Raw genomic sequence first — 19,675 nt, 5'->3', positions numbered from 1 at the left:
GAAAGTAGATGGCCAGGCATGGAAGGCCTGCAGGAACACCGATTCCTTAGAAGAAGGGTTATAGGACTTCCAGTCTCCCCGCTGCTTGAGGATTTCGAGAATGTCTCCGAATGAGATGTTGTCTGGGGGCGACCATGGAGACCCTTCCCCCTCATCACAATCAGTGTCTTCGGTGATAGATTCCTCCAGTGAATCAAGGTGCTTCCTCTTGCATCATTTCTTCCTGGGTGGCTCCCCAGTGGGATCTTCTGCGGAGGACTCCCAAGAAGGGTTTCCCTTCAAAAAGGGTTCTTGTGACTCCTGTGCCCGGGGTCCCAAAATAGTGGGCTGGGAGAGGTGCATGCTAGGGAAGGGTTCTTATACTGATGTCATTAGTGCTGACAGCGAGTCCACTACCTGTACAGCAGTCCCACCTGAGGGGGATGGGAGTCTGGAACTGGGAGGGACAACCTCAGAACCAGGGTCACACCTAGCCTTGAGGAGCCCACCTCCAGGTGAGGAGCTCTGAGAGAACTGAAAGCCATTGGAGCCATGGACATAGACTGCGCCAGTGAGAAAATAGGCACCAGGCTAGGTACCAAGGTATGGGCTATCCAAACACTGCTTTGGGAGAGTATCGGTTCCACCGCAGCCTATGCACCAAGGGTGGACAGTGCCAACAGGGAAAACACTGCTATCGGAACCGAGACAGTATGCACTGGAGTGGAAGTATCTTGTCCTTGGCAGGTATTTGAGTTTTGGAGCCGATGGAGCCGAATAAACTGTCGGCACCATGGCTGGGGATTGTGCCGAAGCAGGTACAGTTATCAGAGCCGATGTCAAATCCAACCAAGGACGGCACCAAAGTCAGTGGTACCAAGGTCGGAACCGAAATAGGGGTGAATATCATGGACAGCACCGAGGGAGATGACACAGAGCCTGGTACCTAAGAGGTCTGCGCCAAGGGCACAGGCAAAGCACAGAGCCGACTTGGTTCTGTAACTGACAGAGATGCAGGAACTGAGTGACTCCATTTGTCCTTATGTTTTTTGGTCTTTGGAGGGGGTGAGACCTCCGACCCAGATACAGCCTCTGAAAAAGGTGTCTTGAGTAATCCGTTTTTCCTTACGTTTTTTAGTTTTTTGGAGGGGGTGAGACCTCCAACCCAGATACAGCCTCTGAAAAAGGTGTCTCGAGTAATCCGTTTTTCCTTATGTTTTTTGGTCTTTGGAGGGGTGAGACCTCCGACCCAAATAGAGCCTCCGAAAAAGGTGTCTTGAGTAAACCTTTTTAGATAAGTTTATTTTTACGTTCTGCTAGTGTACAATTGCTAAAAACTAGCACAAATTTCACAGTCAGCTCTAATATGATCCACGCCCAAACAGTAGACACAACAAGCATGTGTTTCCGAGTTAGGCATCTTCCGTCCACACTTGTCACACTGTTTAAACCCAAACTTAGCTTTGTCTGACATAATAAGGCAAGAAGGCTATCCTATAGAAAAAAAAACAAAATAAGGGAGAAAATACCAGATATGGTATTTAAAAAATACCACAAGTGGTAAGGAAGGGCCTGTCAAAGGCAGAAGAGAAGGACAGTACCAAAAATGGTTAAATTTAAATTACCAAGGAAAAGGGTAGGGAATAGAACTAGGTTATAGGCAACAGTGAGAAAAGGCTAACTTGACTAAAAAGTAAACAATTTTGAAGAAAAACTGTCTTAAAAAAAAGCAATTTTCAACTTGGCTTTGAGAGAAATGGCTAGCACATCTGACTAGGAATGTGGCAAACGAGATCTGGAGTAACTCAGAGAAGGGGCATTATGGGTAGGTCTTAGCTGAGAGTTTTTGGCTGGTGCGAGCTTGGAAACAGCCGTATCAGTTTTGAGGATGGAACTGAGGACCTATTTGTAATGAATGAACAAAGATTTAATAAAACATCAGATGCTTTATTACAGAACTGTTTCCAGTCTATCACATGTAATATGACAGGTCTACTTCACATTACTGAAATTTCATTTGACTGACTTCCATTTGACCGAGACCAAAATACCTAATTTTTAAAATATTGAACACTCGCTTGACTGAAACTCATAATACTGAAACCTTACAATGCTACATTTCAAAATACTAACTTGTAAACCATAGACATGCACACTTACAACACCAATGACTAACTCTTTCCATAATTTAAAAACTACTTACGTACCCTTTTGACAGAAACCCCAACTATATATACTAACTCCAGGATCGCACTACAGTGGGGAAAAGGGCATATACCTTTTACTTACCTTACAGTAGTCTACACTCTGCCGCCACTGCTGGGAACACTCAAAACATCCATCAAATTAATTGAGATACTTCCCATAAAAATGTAAACAGACATACCCACATTTAGAAACACTACAACACTACTTTCTACATGACTATCAGTATTCTGACAATCAGCATTCTAAGTTACAGTAATTCTTTTTATCACAAGCAAGTCACAGGAGAAGGGAAACCCACATCATGTCAATGGCTTACAATTCAGTATAATGAAATTCAGTCAGATAAATGTTCAGTATTTTGAAAATTCAGAATTATGGTCTCGGTCAAATGAAATTCAGTCAAATGAAATTTCAGTCATGTGAAGTAGACCCCATGTGGCAGGCTGTGCCCACTTTTATGGGGCTCATTATCTCCTGACATATGAAATGAAAGGCTAATATTCTCTTGTATAACAAAAAAGGTTTACAGCGCCTGCTTGTAAGAGGCTCATATACATGATTAATGTGACCAGTCCCCATTCTTTTTTCTCTTGATGAAGATGGACGTTTTTATAAGCAGGGGAAATAATTCACTTAAAGCTACACTAAATGATTCCCATTTTTGAACAGTACATGCATCTAGAGAAACAACATACATTGGCAAATAAGTCACGGTGCTCATTTTTTTTTTTAAAGAGCTCATGGATGTGCACAAGTAGGAGGAAAAAAGTAAAAAGTAAGTAAAGTTTGAGACTTCAGTACCTTTTTGTGTCAACATTCTATGTCCGTGGACTAAAAATCCAACATGTGGTTATAAACATAAGAGTCTCACATCTTCTTTGAACATAGGCAAACTGTGCCTATGATATAAAGAATCTAACAGTGTGGACTGCTACCCTGAAACAACAATTTTCATGGTACTGGAGGTTATAGAAATTTTGTTAATGGCAGGTCTAGTCGCTACAGTATCTGTACCTGGTTGCTGTGGGGTTGCTCCAGTGACAGGTGGAATGCTCCTTGTCCTACAGGGTGGTTTTATGGTACTCCAGTCTGGGGTCTTCACTGTCAAGCTTCTTCCTGAGTCTAGGAATTACTGAGAAGTCTTCTGTTCAGATCCTCTCTCCAGGATCCAGGTGGTGAAGTCAGGGCTGTTCTGTTCAGATTCTTCTTCTCATCAGGTTCCAGGTGGTAAAGTTAGTGCAAAACAGGACTAGATATAGGGTTGCCAGATACTTTTTTAAAATCCCACCTGCTTACCTTAAAAAATCAGCCCCAAAACACCCTAATGCATTTCTTCATATCCTCACAAGTAAATAAGAACAAAATGCCAAAATTCAACTAACAAACACACCAAAATGATGTCTCACACATAGTAGCCACATGAACTCAGAGCTCAGCTTCCTACGGAATTCAAAAATAAGTTAGGGAGCACCAAGTTAGCTAATGAAATGCTTGAGGAATGTTTATTTTGAGGTCTTAAAAATCCATGTTTCTCACTGCTGTGTACTGAGTATATTTTACAAATTCAATGTTAAGAATGATTTAATCAATATCCACAGCAGATACAGAATGACATTAATTCATCAAAACACTTTGCAGAAATACAAAACATTTAACCATCCTATTAACTTCTCAGTTGAAGTTATTACACTGTTAATATTGTCTTGCATGCACTGGAGCTTTTCCCTTTGAGCATCCCTCTGCTGAAAAGGAAAGGGGCCTTTGTGCCCAGTCAACAAATGTAAAAATAAAAATTGTAATCATTCCACATTTAACCCATTTGTTCCATACTTTGCACAGAAGCCATAATTTCATAGGTGATTAGTAGACCAACAACTCAAGGAATATGTTTAAGCCTAGCCATGCTTCTCAATTGTATGAGTGTTGATACTCTATGGTTATGGCAAGTGCAAAATCATATACCCACACAAAAAGGCTATCAAAAACAGATACTACCCATTTCCAAGTCAATCACAGTGATGTGCAAAGTAATGAAGTTACCCCAAATTGCTTCTCAAAAAAGTGTACACCACAACACAAAGCAGAAAATTTAACTTCTGGATTTCCAAATCCCACAAGCTAAAACCCCCCAAGCACTCTCAGTGACAAGTAAGACCAACCTATTAGATATCACACCAAGAGTCAGAGGTGGAGATTCATAATATGGCTAATTTTGCATTCGTAACAAGGAAACTTTTGATCCTTGAGACATTCAAATCTACTTTCAAACTGAAAGGGGCTAGCAAAAGGGCACGGATTATCCAGTACTACCACATTCAGTGCCTGTACCTTAGCCATCATTGCACTAATCAGCTACCCAAAATAATTTTCTTAACCGAAGTAATACACCACTCTCACAGGGAGCATACAAAATACTACAAGACTGTTTTTTAGTAATGTGGTCAATAAATCATGGTTAGCGAGATCAGTATAAAAAATAAATATGAAAAGTGTGACTTTACTAAATATTGCCACAGTAACAAGTGATACCTGAAACAACAAATTACTATGTAATTTAAACTTATTATTCACTTAAAAAATTAACATATTTATAAGGAGGGGAGCAGTGTCCACTAACATACTGAGCATGTTAAATACCTAGACTACAGTCCCATCCTCCTTCCCCATTAATGACTCAACGGAAAGCTGTCAGTAGTAGTAACTTTCTTTCAACTGTTAAATGCTACCACTAAATGCGCTGCTCTCCTGTACTCCATGATTGGGTGAGAGAAAAAAAATTGCTGTCGTCAAAAAGCAATTTCTTATGTAATCGCTTGTTTTTCGGATGCTTTGTTTTTAGTGGTGCAGGCAGAACCTGATATGGAGGTGGGATTTCAACATCATTAAGATTTATTTTGTGGGTTAAATGGAGTGGGGATTGGACATTTGAAACTGGCCATAGGGATGTAACTATGTAATGGTTTAGATTTCACACCTGAATACATTACACGTCTGCAGTGCTGATTTGCAATTAAATTCTGAGAATTTAATAAAAATTTCATGCAGACCAAATTACAGCAACACAAATCAGAAACTAGCACAAATAATGGCAACCCAGAACTGCTCAAAATGTTCCACAACCAACGTTTGAAAGCAGTCCAATTGGGCGAGAAAACTGTGGAACTGACAACACTGGCTAGATAGCTATGTGCTTGCCTAGATAAAGGGCTGGAAACTGGGAGGGACTAGGTGGAACGACAATTAACCAATCTCCTGAGAGAGGGGTGGTGCCATGGGGCCTGGGGGTGAGGTTAGATTATGTAAGAGGCTGATGTAAATCAGTATGAAAGTGCTCTGTCAATCAAACTGAAAGGCTAGAGTTTGGCCACCTTTTCTCACTCTTAGCACCAAAAGGAATGTCCAAGTCCCAAATCAGTAGTAGAAAATAAAAAAAAACACATTTCAAATAACTAAACATTGATATATAGGTTTGGGCACATCATTAGGTAAAAACCACATTCAAACCCATGCCAGTTACATTTTAGATTTGTACACATCTAAAGATCAAACACACACATAAATAAATAAAGTGGCTTCTTTTCCATGTCACTAGTTCACCACATAAATCATACTAATGTAGATGCAGTGATTTACAAATGTAATTACTTGAGTGACATTTTCATATTAACAGCAGCAATTGGGGTTAATTAACAGTTTATGTCCAAATCCTGGGTTAGATGTTTTAGCTGTATGATTTGTGGTTTAGTTTCTTGAATGCAAATGCACTTTTAATGGAAATGCTTGAGTTTAGACGAGGGTGGTGGTGGGTGTCCAGCTTGATCTGCCAGCTTAATGCCATTTTATCAAGGATTACATTTTTGTTTCCTTTGAGTGGACCCATAGTGAGCTTGTTTAGGATATGGAAGTGGAAACCTCCATAGTCTGGGAAATCATTGCAGTGCTTCGCTAGTTGTTTTTTGAGGATCTGGGGTCTAATGTCAGTCAGGTGGGTATGCTACCCTGAATTTGAAGTTTTCCCCATGTAAAAACAACTGCAGCAATTACACTGTGTGTAGTATAACGCAAAAGCAGTATTATGATTACCAGAACAAGTGCTGTTGATTTTTTCCTGAGTACTGGACAAAAGTAGTAGTCTTTGTTGCTCATGTATTTGCAGTAAGTGCAAAAGGGGGGATCACAGAGTTAAGTTCCTCTGTTTTCCTCCTCTGGTCTGAATTTGCATTCTGCCCAGTGCTCAATATCCCAGGCTCTCTTAAATATGAAACAAGGATGAGGTCCTAGAAGCTTTTCCAATTGTTTAATTACTGTAATCATTACCCAGTTGTCAGCCATGATCTTTCTGATTGTTTTATAATCTACCATAAAAGTGAGTGCCATTATTCTTTTTCTTTTGTCCTCCTGTGGATCCCGATGTTGGTTTCTGTTAAACCCTAGGAGTTTCCGTGGGGTGTCCCTCAAAATGGGGTCATCTGCTTATATTAAAGTTCTGATGGGGTTGAGGATGGAATTTAGTAATCTATTGCTGTATTAGATTTGTGATGAAATCTCTTAATTTCTTTGGAGACGTGCAATACTCATCCCCTGTGATTTTATAACATTTGTTTTTGTGATCTGGGGATGCATGTATTACTGTGCAGCAGCATATTAACCCTGGTTGGGTTTTTGAGCAGGTTGCTGGAGAGACATTTGTTTTCACTGTCCTTGGATATGGTTATGTCTACAAAGTTGACTGAGGTCCTGCGGTGACAGGTTGTGAATCTGAGGAAGCTAGTGGAATTACTTAAGTAGTTGTAAAAGTCATTCAGTGTGGCTTTGTTCCCACTCCCACATGATAAACATGCCATCAATAAAAAAGAGCATTTAATTGATGCAAAATAGGGGCTTTGGTACACTGCCTCCTCCTCCCATTTTCCTAGAGCCACATTGGCCAGGCTTGAGGCCAAGGCCACCCCAAAGCTATTCCAGTAGTTTGCTTATAAAATTTGTTGAACGTAATGGAGTTGTTCCCAAAGGTTAGGTCCAATAACCTTCCTAGAATTTCTGTTCCTCCTGGTAATACATTCCTGTCCTTTTCATATGCCTCTGTTGCAGCTTGAAAACAGTAGCTGTGTGGAAGCACTGCAATAAAATGCTTCCACATCTATTGTGACTAAGATAGTAGAATTGCTAACTGGAATATCTCTAATTTTACCAAGAAAATCCAGAGAGTCTAATATAAAAGATTTGTTGATCTCTGCCATTGGTTTTATCAGAGCAACAAGGGAGATGGATATTGTCTCAGTTATGGAGCTGCTACTTGTCACTACTGATCTGTAGGGAGGATCAGAGATATTCTTATGTGGTTTTGGGATCACAAAGAAGCTTGGTATTTTTGGGTGAGGGGATGACCAAAAATTCAAAAAGCTTGGCATCTAGTAAATCATCCTCGTGTAGCATCCTTAGATGCTCTCTTAAATTATTATAAGCAATATCCACAGTGTTGAAATCACACTTACTGTAAAACCTGTTATTGTCAAGCATGGCCTCAATCTTGCAGTTAAAAGCAGCTGTATCTGTGACTAAGATGCCTCCCCCTTATCTGCCTTCATGACCCTTTGAGTCTTATCTCTGGTCAGATTTTTTAGAGCAGACAGTTCCTTTTTGCTAATGTTGTATAACTTCTTCCTAGGTGGTTTACAGAAGGCCCTGTGGATATCGGTCCCACAGTTGCTCTCATATGCACTCGGGGTGGGATGCACAGGGGGACAAAAGTCACTGGGCTTTTTCCATTTTATACCATTGTCATTTTATCACTGTTGATTCCATCCTTACGTTTGTCATTGAAAAATACTTTGAGATTCAATTTCCTCACATACAGTTTAACATCTATCACTGTTTCCACTAAGTTATTTCTGTTAAAAGGTATAAAAGTCAGACCCTTAACTAAGATTTCTTGCTCCAGCCGAGTCAGTGGTTTTGTTGAGTGGTTCCAGATCTTTGTCCTTTTGTATTGTTGGTTCTGGTGGTCCCCTTCTGTTTTGTTGATCTCTCCAAATTCCTCAGCTTCCTGGCTCCTTTCCAGGATCTGTTCCTCTGTTGGTTGTACCCCTGTGGAGACCTCTGAGTCAGAGTGAAGGGCTGCTCCGTTGTGTGTCTCCCTGTTGGAGTCTGGTGGTTCTGGTGGGAGGGTGTTCCCCTCTGTGGTGTTTTTCTTATGTCCTGTTGCCTCGTGTTGGTGCTGGGTGCACCTAAGTTGGGTCCAGATTCATGGTGGCCCTGGTGAAAATCCTGCCTGTTGTCTCCTTCCATGTCTCTCTGGTCAGTGATATATGTGGCCAGGATCCCTTGTTTTTTAAATACATCTTTATTGAATTATCACTTGTGACACAGGCAATTTTATATTTATACAAAAATAATCAACCGGTATTAACAAATTAACATTAACAAACATTATACTTCACATATATTGCTATATATCATATAACCTAAGCAACATTATATAAATTATTCAATTCCTGTCACCTTTTTTAAACAAGAAATATCTTTATTAAATCATCACTTATGATGTATGGTCATACATTTATATAAATGAAAACAAACCACCCCAACACAATCCTAGTTAAAAGCATTTTACATCACAAACCATACCGACACACTCCCAGTTGCAAACATTATACATCAATTATAATCTACCCAATCATTTTCAATAAAACATTACATAGCTCATTTAAGTCCTGCCTTCTTTTAAATCTCATTTTTCTCGTATGTATTGTTCCCACAATTTACATTTTTTTCTTATGTAGTTTGCTCCTACCCTTTTCTAAAGATCTCAGTTTCAGTTGTTTTATCTGTTACTATATTCACTATTTCTAATATAGTTGGTTTATATTTTGATTTCCATTTTCTAGTAATTGCTTTTTTGGCAGCCACCATACTTAGACACAGCAAGGCCTAACCATGTCTAGGCAATTCCAATTCTGTATCATATTTCTGAAAAATCACCTCCCTGATCATAACAATCACTCCACCCAGCATCTCCGACAGTGCATCCTGTAGGGAATCCTTAAAGTCTGCCAACCCACTAAACTCCTAGAAAATATGTTCCCAAGTACCTCTTTCTTCCCTGTCACACTTCCAACATTTGCTGTCTACCCGAGGAAAACTTTTCTGGAGTCTACTTGGGATATAAAAATATATATGTAAACATTTCCAAGTAAAAATCCTAACTCTTCTAGATCATGTTGCATATTTGGGAGACATACATATAGCCTCCCATTGTTTCTTTGTGAACTGCTTATCCAATATCTCTTCCCAATCCTTTCTAATCTGCTCTGATTGATTCTTATAGTTAGCTTGCAATATTTATATAATCTACTAATTATTCCTTTTTAATTGCAGCTTTTGTTCTAGATTCTACTAAAAATTGTACCAATGCTGGTCTTTCCTTTAGGACCCCGATATTTCTTTATCTTTGCCTGTACTCTGATATCAATCCTTGATAGGGAAGGCAATTTCTAACCCGTAGTCCAAATAAATTCTTGCCTCCTCCCATTCTGCTACCTTTCCCTCTTTAGTTATTTGCTCCCAATACCTTGGTTCCTTTGCTAGTTTTCTCAACTAAATTCCAGCAATCTCTTGCCTATTGTCTATATCCCTAATTGCAGTCATCCCTATTGGCAGAATCTCCTTTCTCCATCCCCGTGCTGGCTTAGTTCTTAGAATACTTTCTGCTACTTTATGGATATATTCTGTATGATTATTGTTATTCTCCTTAAAGGCATGCATCCAACATCCCAATCTCTCCTTGTTTCTTGAGCTTTCCCCTGTTTCAACATCATCCCTTTCCACTTTGAATTATAGTTTTCTGCCTAGGCTATGTATAGGAGCCTTAACTGTGTACCTCTGAAATACCCCTTCAAATTGGGTAATCCCAGTCCTCTCTATTCTACTGGAGGAATCACCTTATCCCACTTGACTCTTGCCGTCTTGCCCTCACAGGTAAAGTCCTTCAGCTCTTTATAAACTGCTATCCACAACTTCTTCTCTGGTTGATAAAAATATGCCTGACCTGTGTATACATTAAAGGGACTAAAAACATTTTGACTGCTTGTATCTTACTATCCATATAGCTTCCATTTTGTCAGTTTTTGTATTATCTTTTGTTTAGTCTCTTCCTACATATCCTTAGCTGCCACACCAGAATCATTTTAATCCATACTCCTAAATACTTAATTTTATCATGTCCCCATAAATACAGATATTGCTGAACCAATTTATGTGTAGGTACATAATTTACCACTATTGCCTTTGTTTTAGCTTCATTAATTTTGTATTACAAAAAAGATTTGAAATGGTCTCAAAATGTTCCACAACACTGTAATGTCTATTTCTGGTTTTGTCAGGTATAAAATAATATCATCTGCAAATAAAGCCAGCTTTTTCTGACTACCATACCAATTATATCCTCAAATTTCTGAGTTACTTATTTTCTTTGTCAGTGGTTCTAAATATAATGCAAATAACAAAGGGGAGAGAGGACACCCCTGCCTGATTCCTCTGCTCAAACAGAAGTTATCAGAGAAGACCCCATCCACTTTATTTTTTACCTCCAATCCCTCATACATCCTCCTAATCAGCCTTATAATCTTTTCAGAAAATGCATATGCTTTTATTGCCCTGCTCATAAAGTCCCAGCTTACTCTGGCAAATGCTTTCTCTGCATCAAGACCCACCAACAACAATGATATCTTCTTACATTCTGTTTCGCTCTGGATCATCACTGTTCTGTTAAAGGTGTCAAATGTTTGCATCCCCTCCACAAAACCACATTGATCCATTTCTATCAATTTTGGCATTATTTTTGTTATTCTTTTAGCCATTATAGACATGAACACTTTATAATCATGGTTTAGTATTGAAATGGGCTTGTATGAAGCTGGGTCTGATGGATCTTTACCCTCTTCAGGTATTATAGTCACCACTGCTTTCTTCCAGGATGTTGATACTTCTTCTCTTAAAATACTGTTAAACAAAACCTTCCAGATCTTTATCAGTTTTCCTTCCTAGCTTCCAAACGTCCACATGAATACACTTTCCTGTAGACTGGTTATGCATCACAATTTTTATCTCATCTCCTTGTATCCTAACCGTTGGTAATTGAGCCTCACCTACCTCTGACATTGGCATATTTAATTCTTCCACAAACTTTTCCATTTCTATTTCTTCTTGATTTCCATATTTCTCTGCTTTATACAGACTTTCACAGAATTTCTGAAATATTTCTTATACCTCTACAGGATATCTTGTTACCTTCCTTGTTATAGGCTCCCTAAACTTGGCAACAGCCCTTTCTACTTTCTGTTGCCTAAGTTGTTGTGCTAAAAGTTTTTGTGCTCTACTGTTATTATCAAAAACAGTTGCTTACAGACATCTTTCTAAACTCATGGATATTATCAAGGTAATCCCTTATTTTCTGCTTAGCATTCTGCAGTTGATCCTCCTCTTGTTCTGTGAGAATCCCCCTATTCTGCAATATTTTAACATTTGTCAGTCCCTCTAAATAATTCTTGTTACTTCTTAACCATAGTTCCCATCTTTTATTTCCACCCTATTTTAAAGCTCCACCTTAATTTTATCCCACTCCCTAGCTATATTTTTAGAAGAAAGTTCTATCTTCTCTAATAGCTCCTGAATAACTTCCACTACCCATTCCTTACATTCCTCTCATTTCAATTGATAGGTGGGAAAGTGCCAGTGTCTCATTTTTATTTCATTACCCTGTCTTTTTATTTTAGCTATTATTGGCGCATGATCTGAAATAGTTATTGGGTGTATATCAAGACCTTCGATTAAATGCACATGTTCCTGTGAAATATAAATTCTGTCTAGCCTGACCCAGTTTTTATATCTTAGGGAATAATATGTAAATTCACTGTGAACTACTGTTACTGAATTCACATCTTTCATGCCAAATATTTTCATAAATTTCTTCAAAAATCTACCCTCCTTTTATACTTTCCCTTCCGGGTCCCCAGACACATGTTCACTATTGCAAATTACATTCCAATCCCCAATTATAAGTAATATTCCTTGCTGAAAACTAATTATTTCTCATGTAATTTTCTTAATCTCCATTATAGCAGTTTTAGGTGGAATATAATACATGCTAGTGTAATCCTACTCCTGCTTTACCAATAGCCCCTTAGAGCTAAAAATCTGTCATTATCTTTTTTATCCTCTTCTATCACTATTGCAACTCCTCTTTCAATTAATATAAGTACTCCTCTTTTCCTTTGTCCCAGGTATTCTGCTAATTAACCATCCTGAAAACCTTTCTTTATCAAATTCACATGTTCAGTTATTTCTAAATGTGTCTCCTGTAATATAGCTATTTGCATGTTTCATTTTTTTAAATATAGTTCACTACTCTTTCTTTTTTGTTTATCTGTTAGATCATTGACATTTAAAGTCATTAGAGAAATATTCATTGCATTAAAAGTTATTATTCCCACCTTTTATGTATAACACCTTTTTTGTTAAATGTCTAGTTCCAGCTTTTGTGTTACACACATACACTGCTTGACAGGGTTGAACTTTTATACAGTTGTTTCTTATGTCCATTTAAGCCTTGTGTCACATTTTACAAAACTTTTTGCTTTATTGAAAGCCCTCAAACAAAAAAAAAAACACAACCCCAATACTCCCAAAAACCTATTAACTTAATACTAACACACAGAATTATGTACATTTTCAAATACTGAAGTTTTACTCTCCTTATAGTAACAAAAGTCCCAAACAGAACATCTACACTTACAGACTTGAGTTAACCTAAAAGAAAGGTTAAACATGCTAAGATGCATGGTGCAGCCTGTGCTTCTAAGTGCTAATTCGTTTTGTATTTTCTTTATAGCTCTCCCAGCTGGGAAAATCCCTGAATGCTTTAAAAGAACATTATGTCCTAGCCAATTTTCTTATTTTTTTCAGCCAATTATTCTCCACCAGCCTGTAGCCAGTTTCTCATTATCATATTGTCTCCATGGAGACACAAGGACCAGGCAGCCAGTTTCTCTTTATCAGATTGTGTCCATGGAAACATGACAAGCAGCTGCAGAATTGCTACTGAGCATACACATATTTGTTAGAAAAAAAAGCCTCATAATATTCAATATTCTTTTTAATTTACTTGCTTACTCTTAAACTTGTTACAAAATCAATCTAAGGTCCTTAATCCAGTGATTTCCTCATGCAAGAATGAGAAAATGCACATTCATTTTTCATTTGTCATGCTCTTTTAACCAAGCTTTTTTTAATTGCATTACCTACATTTCTTAAAACTGAATGAGAAGAAAGAAAGAAAGAGAGGAGAGTAAGAAAAGAAAAAAAACAGAAGCACCTGTCCCATTACACATAAAAATAACTGAGAAAAATTTACTTTATAACATGCAAAGAAAACCATACCCCACAAAAATAGTACTGGTAAGAAAAAAAAATCATTACTTGCAGTTAACATTCTCATTCCTCTTCCCCCCCCAAAGCATTTTTGAAAATTAATGACATAAAGTAGGGCATATGCTTTAGAGTCCCCCACAAGTCCAACAAATTCTGAAAAAGTAAGTCCAATGTTTTCTTGTTCTGTCATATTTCACACATATAATAATTGCATTATAATCCCACATTAAGTTACTGGTTTTATTACTGTTCATCTCCATCTCCCAATTCCTGTCTCTGCCTTATTTCCAATGTACTCTTGATTTTTCTAGTCAACTCTTTTGCTCCCTTCCTTCACTCCATCATTTTCCAATGAAACAGTGGAAAATGTTTCACAGGTACAGTCTCTCTGTGGTCATTATTACCGGAAGAACAAGAAGCAGAATATCTTTCTGTTTCACAGCTCACTTTTGTTGGATAAACTTTTGTGTTTCCTCCTTAGCATGTACTTCATCAAAAAATGGTTTTGTCCCTCCAGGGGAGACAGCTGGGTACAGCAGTTTGAATCTCATACTGGTGTGTCGACATTCCCTTAACAGTGGAATAAGTTTGCTTCCCTTCTGCCTGATGTACAATGCCTAATCATTCTCCACAAATACTCTGCTGTCTCTTACTTTTAGTACTTTGTCCTTCTGCCACAGTTTTGTCAAAATCAATTCCTTCTGCTAATAGGATTGGATCTTTACTATTAAAGGTCTAGGTTGCTTCTCCACAGCCAGGTTTAGAGCATACACATGATGTGACCTTTCAACTAACAATTCCTGCTGTGGAATACCAGTCCAGTTGCTTATTTGTGCTTCCATAAAATTAATGAAGTCAGTTCCTTCCAGCTTCTCTGCTATAGCTGAAAATCTCAAATTTTCCCTACATCCTCTGTCCTCTAATTCTATTATTTTTGAAACACCTCTACCCGAGCAGTGTCATATTCAGGCAGCCTTTTCTTCATTTTGACCTCAGATTTTTTTCAGCTGTATCACCTCATCTAAATATTTGTTTAAATATTCTTCCATTTTTCCTGCCTTTTGTTGTTTGTGCTGATACATTCCATCAGTGTTTTGTTTGTTTAACCAGGTCTGTGTGCAGCTGTCTTATATCTTCCTGTAGGTTACTGGAATTCATGTCTGGAGGTTGCATTGTTTTTTGCTGAACAGCTGCAGAACTTTCCCAAGTCAGTGCTTCTTCTCCACTTTTTCTGGCTGATTTTTTTCCATGTCCTCTGTATTTCTTTTTTTTCTGGAAACCAGGCAGTACACTTAATAGCTAGTTAATGAATGTTACCCATAAACACAAGTCTACTGGCCTTCTCTGCTGAGTTTCTCTTTTTACACTGGGAGAGCTAGAATTAAGCCCTTACTCAATGTGCAGTCATCCTAGAAGTCCTGGTCAGTCTCCCTTGTGTTCCAAGATCATGCTTGGGGAGTTGGTTAGGTTTGCCATGCTTCCAGTGCCTACCCAAACTGTTTCCTACTATTTTGTCCAGGTGGGTATCTCCTTCTCCTGGTCATAGATAGAATGATGTTTTTGTGGTTCCTCCTTGTCCCTTAAGTCCCTGTTGATTTTTTTGCAGTTTCTTCTCCTTAACTTTATTTTCAAAGTCAGTGATTCTGTTTTCAAGATCTAAAAATCTAGAAGTGGAGTCAGGATTGCTGCAAAAATTCTCCAGGTTTAGGATGCTGCTGATAGACAGATCTTGGTGGGTTTTGTTATGCCTAAGGAGGATCCTAATCAACTTGAGACTAGCATCCATTAAACCTGTGTCCCATTCTCTGATTGTCTTTCTCCACATTGTCCCACATGGGCTTCTTGAACAGCTTTAGTTCCCTAGGAATTATATCTTTTTCAATACTGTTATTCGATAAATTTCTTCCCAGTACAGTCCTTTCAGTCTTTTTAGTTGTTTCTCGAGGAGAAAGTTGTCTGTAGATTCATGTTGGATGTTGCCTCTTGGTGAGCCTTTTGTATGGTTGCCATGCTCGGTGTGCAAGGTTACGTTTACCCAGGTAGGTGTCTTTAGAAGGTTTTTAAGTCTGCAATTGTCCATTTCCATCTCACTGGTGGTGGTTTTTCTAGAGTAGATAACTCCTTGGGGGCCATGCTTAACAATAACAGGTTTTATAGTAAATGTGATTTTAACACTGTGAATGTTGCTTATTAATCCTCTCACTCCAGCTAAAAGCAAAGAAAACTCTAACCAGCAATCATCCAAAAATAGACTGCAGCCCCAGGTTTAACTCCAGGAACCTTGTTGTTGCCACTTGTGTAGTAGCCACTGAAGACCTGATTGCTTTGGGTCCTTTGGGTCCCCCCCCCCCACTTGTGTGAGCAAGGAATCCTCTCACTCCAGCTAAAAGCAAAAAAAACTCTAACCAGCAATCATCCAAAAATAGACTGCAGCCCCAAGTTTAGCTCCAGGAACCTTGTTGTTGCCACTTGTGTAGTAGCCACTGAGGACCTGATCGCTTTGCCCCCCCCCCCACCCCACTTGTGTGAGCAAGGACTCCTTTCACTCCAGCTAAAAGCAAAGAAAACTCTAACCAGCAATCATTCAAAAATAGACTGCAGCCCCAGGTTTAACTCCAGGAACCTTGTTGTTGCTACTTGTGTAGTGTAGGTGCCAGCTTTTGTGACTACTGTTATGCCTTGTTAAAATCTGTTACAGTCAGCTAGAGTGCATACTCCAGGGGCAACAGCTGCAAACCTTCTTCCTCTTAACCCACCCCACCCCTTTCAACCATTTCACTGCTGATAATTTGTTGTATGTTAAGGTATTTAGCCCCTCTCAATAGTCCTAGCCTTCAGTCCCTCCTCCTCAATACTTGTTCTTCACTAAACACCAAACAGAGGTGCAAAGTCTCTAGCTGCTTTTATCTTTAGCTACATTGTGTGCAGCAAACAATAAGCAATGGGGAATAAAAATATAAAAGAGAATAAAATCTGCCATTGCAGACTAGTAAGCAGCATACACCTTCTACCTGTGGTGTAGTCCTACACATAGTTTTTCTTGGAGAAACCTTCCAGTCCTTTAACAAGGGTGTCTGTATGTTTACCTTATTTCCTTGGCTGTTCTTTGATAATTAGCTAGGTTAGCAGAGTGCCTTGGATTCTTCTCTGCTACTTTCAATTCCAATTGATGGTTTCTCTCCCTTCCCCCACCCCCCAAGTGATTGCTCAGGTACAACACACCAAAGGTTTTAAAAACCCTGGATGCCTTATTTGCTCTAATTGCAGCTGAAAACCCTCCAGGTGTAGCATTTCTAGTAAGTCTCCCTGGACTAGCTGATAGTTTTTTTTAGCTAAGTTCTATCTGGAAGGTGTAGCCTCGCTCCGTTCACTCCACTCACTTCGCTCACTTCCCACCCACCCCCATATCATTACCTTTATACCTATCTATATAACCACACCCCCTCACTTCCTCCCAAATCCCCCACCCCTCTACTTCCTGTTCTCATACTACCTCCCTTCTTTGCTCCTCCCACATTTACCTACTATCCACTATCAAAGACTACTATATCTTACTCCCACCCCTTCCTCTCATCCTCTGTTCTACATCCCATAAAGTGATTTGTCTCTTACAACTCACACTATACTCTTACCTTCTCTACTCCTTATACTCTAACACCTCATCTCGTATCACTCACAATTACCTACTCCCTATTTCTATCCCTCAAACACCACTCAACTCAAGTACTACACCACAACCCTATCTACTAATTTGTCCCTCCATCCTTCCCACCACTCCCATTCCTAAAATAAAAATATCTCCCCCCTCCCCTTTAAAACAAACAAAAAAAAAACAAAGTCTAGTTACTCAAATTAAAACCCCATTACAAACCTCTACTTCTATCTGGTGACATTCATCCTAACCCAGGCCCTAAAGACATTACCCTGAACAATAAGACCCTGTATCTAAACCTGCCAATCACTCCAACCCACAAAAAGAAGTACAATTCTGCTCTATCAACATCAGGAGCCTTGTAAATAAAGTTCAAGAACTCCATGCTTGGATAGCTAACTATACTCCTGACATAGTTACCCTAACTGAAACATGGTTAAAACCACACCATCTAGACAGTGAAATCATCCCTCCTGGCTATAATATCCTTAGATTAGATTGACCTAAAAGAAAAGGAGGAGGAGTCTCCATACTCTACTCCAACTGTCACTCCCAAATAAGTCCCACACTAAACTACTGCACTCATATCATTCATCAACATAGTCTCCCTAGCTCATGATAACAATAATACCATCCTTCTCACCAGCTGAACTCCTACTTACCAACTTCAAACTTAACAGTTTCAACACCATAACTGTCGCAGCAATCTATATTCCCCCTGGTGATAATATTAACATACTTGAGATCATCCTATCTCACCTCTCACATACCATCCACAATTAAATAATTATACTGGGAGATGTAAATATTGATTGGCTTACAATACAAGCTCCCAACACTACTTCCTGTATAAACCTACATGGGTTTGAGCAGCTAATCACAACCCCAACCTGCATTAATAAATCTCACCTACCTAGCTCTCTTCTTGACTGGATATTGGTCTCCCACCCTCAAAACTATAATAACTCCCAAACCCTTCCAAATGTCCTTAGCGACCACTGCCCTATAACAGTTACCAGACATACTCCCCACCTTACCAAACCTAACAAATTTATTACCACCCGCTCACTTTCTCATTTCTGTCCTAACTCCTTTATTCACCAGCTCTCCAAAATTAACTGGTCTTACCTCACCACTCTTCCTTTAGATGAAGCTGTCCACTCCATCACTACATTCCTAAACATTCTTAACTCCCTTGCTCCTCTTCGCACGATCAGAATCAAATCTAATACTGCTCCCTGGCTCATTAAATTTACCAGAACCCTCATGAAAGACCGGGATAGGATTTGGAAAATGTGGACTAAAACTAGGACCCCTTCTCTTCTTCAAAAATATAAAGAATTCAGAAATAACATTAAAAAATCATCCATTATGACAAAATAAACATCTATGCCAATCCCCCCTCTACTCTTAAATTATACCCAAAGAAATTCTGGAACTCTATTAAACAGACTCTTCATCCAGGAAACCCTTCCTCTCCTAACCCATGTCCCAGTGCAACACCTGAAGACATAGCCAACAAATGTAACAATCATTTTATAAACTCAATAACCTCCATAATAATTGATTTCCCCCCAGAAACAACACTAGCTCCCCCACAAACTCTATACCTCTTCCAAACTCTCCTAACTCCTTCTCTCTAAAAGCAGTATCAACTAACTATGTAAAGTCATTACTCTCTAAACTTAAATCTTGCTCCCATCTGTTGACAAGCTACCCTCTTACTTCCTGCAGATTGCCTCTGAAACTCTTGCCTATCCTATATCCATCTTAATCAACCGATCCATTTCTGAATCCTATGTCCCCACTGTATGGAAACATTTCTTTACTCTACCCATTCACAAAGGGGGCAACTCCTCAGACATATCCAACTTCAGACCGATTACCATACTCTCTCCACTCAAAAATCCTAGAGAAATGCATTCACAAGCAGGTAATGCATTACCTTCACCAGGAAACTCTTCTCACACCCACACAGCATGGTTTCCGTCCCAAGCATAGTAAAACTACTGCACTCATATCATTCATCAACATAGTCTCCCTAGCTCATGATAACAATAAACTTGTCTCATGCCTTTTCCTTGACATTTCTAAAGCCTTTGACAGTCTCTCACCCACTCCTTCTAGATAAACTCACTAACTTACGTTTCTCTCCCCCTACTATCTCCTGGTTCTCCAGCTCCCTACCCGCCAGCAATCAGTTAAATGGCTCTCTGCACTATCCTCCCCTCTCACTGTATGAATGGGATTCCCCCAAGGGTCCATACTTGGACCACTACTCTTTGATACTTTCACCAACTTGCTCTACTTCTCTTGTCCCAAGTCATCTTTTGTGCAATATGCTGATGACTCAACTGTTATAACCATTGTTGACAACCCAACTGACCTCCACTCAAATACCCAGGCATC

The sequence above is a fragment of the Protopterus annectens genome, chromosome 2.part0, assembly GCF_019279795.1.
Source record: "Protopterus annectens isolate FY-2018-M chromosome 2.part0, PAN1.0, whole genome shotgun sequence".
In the NCBI taxonomy this organism is placed as follows: domain Eukaryota; kingdom Metazoa; phylum Chordata; order Ceratodontiformes; family Protopteridae; genus Protopterus; species Protopterus annectens.
Note: the sequence above shows the minus strand (reverse complement) of the source record.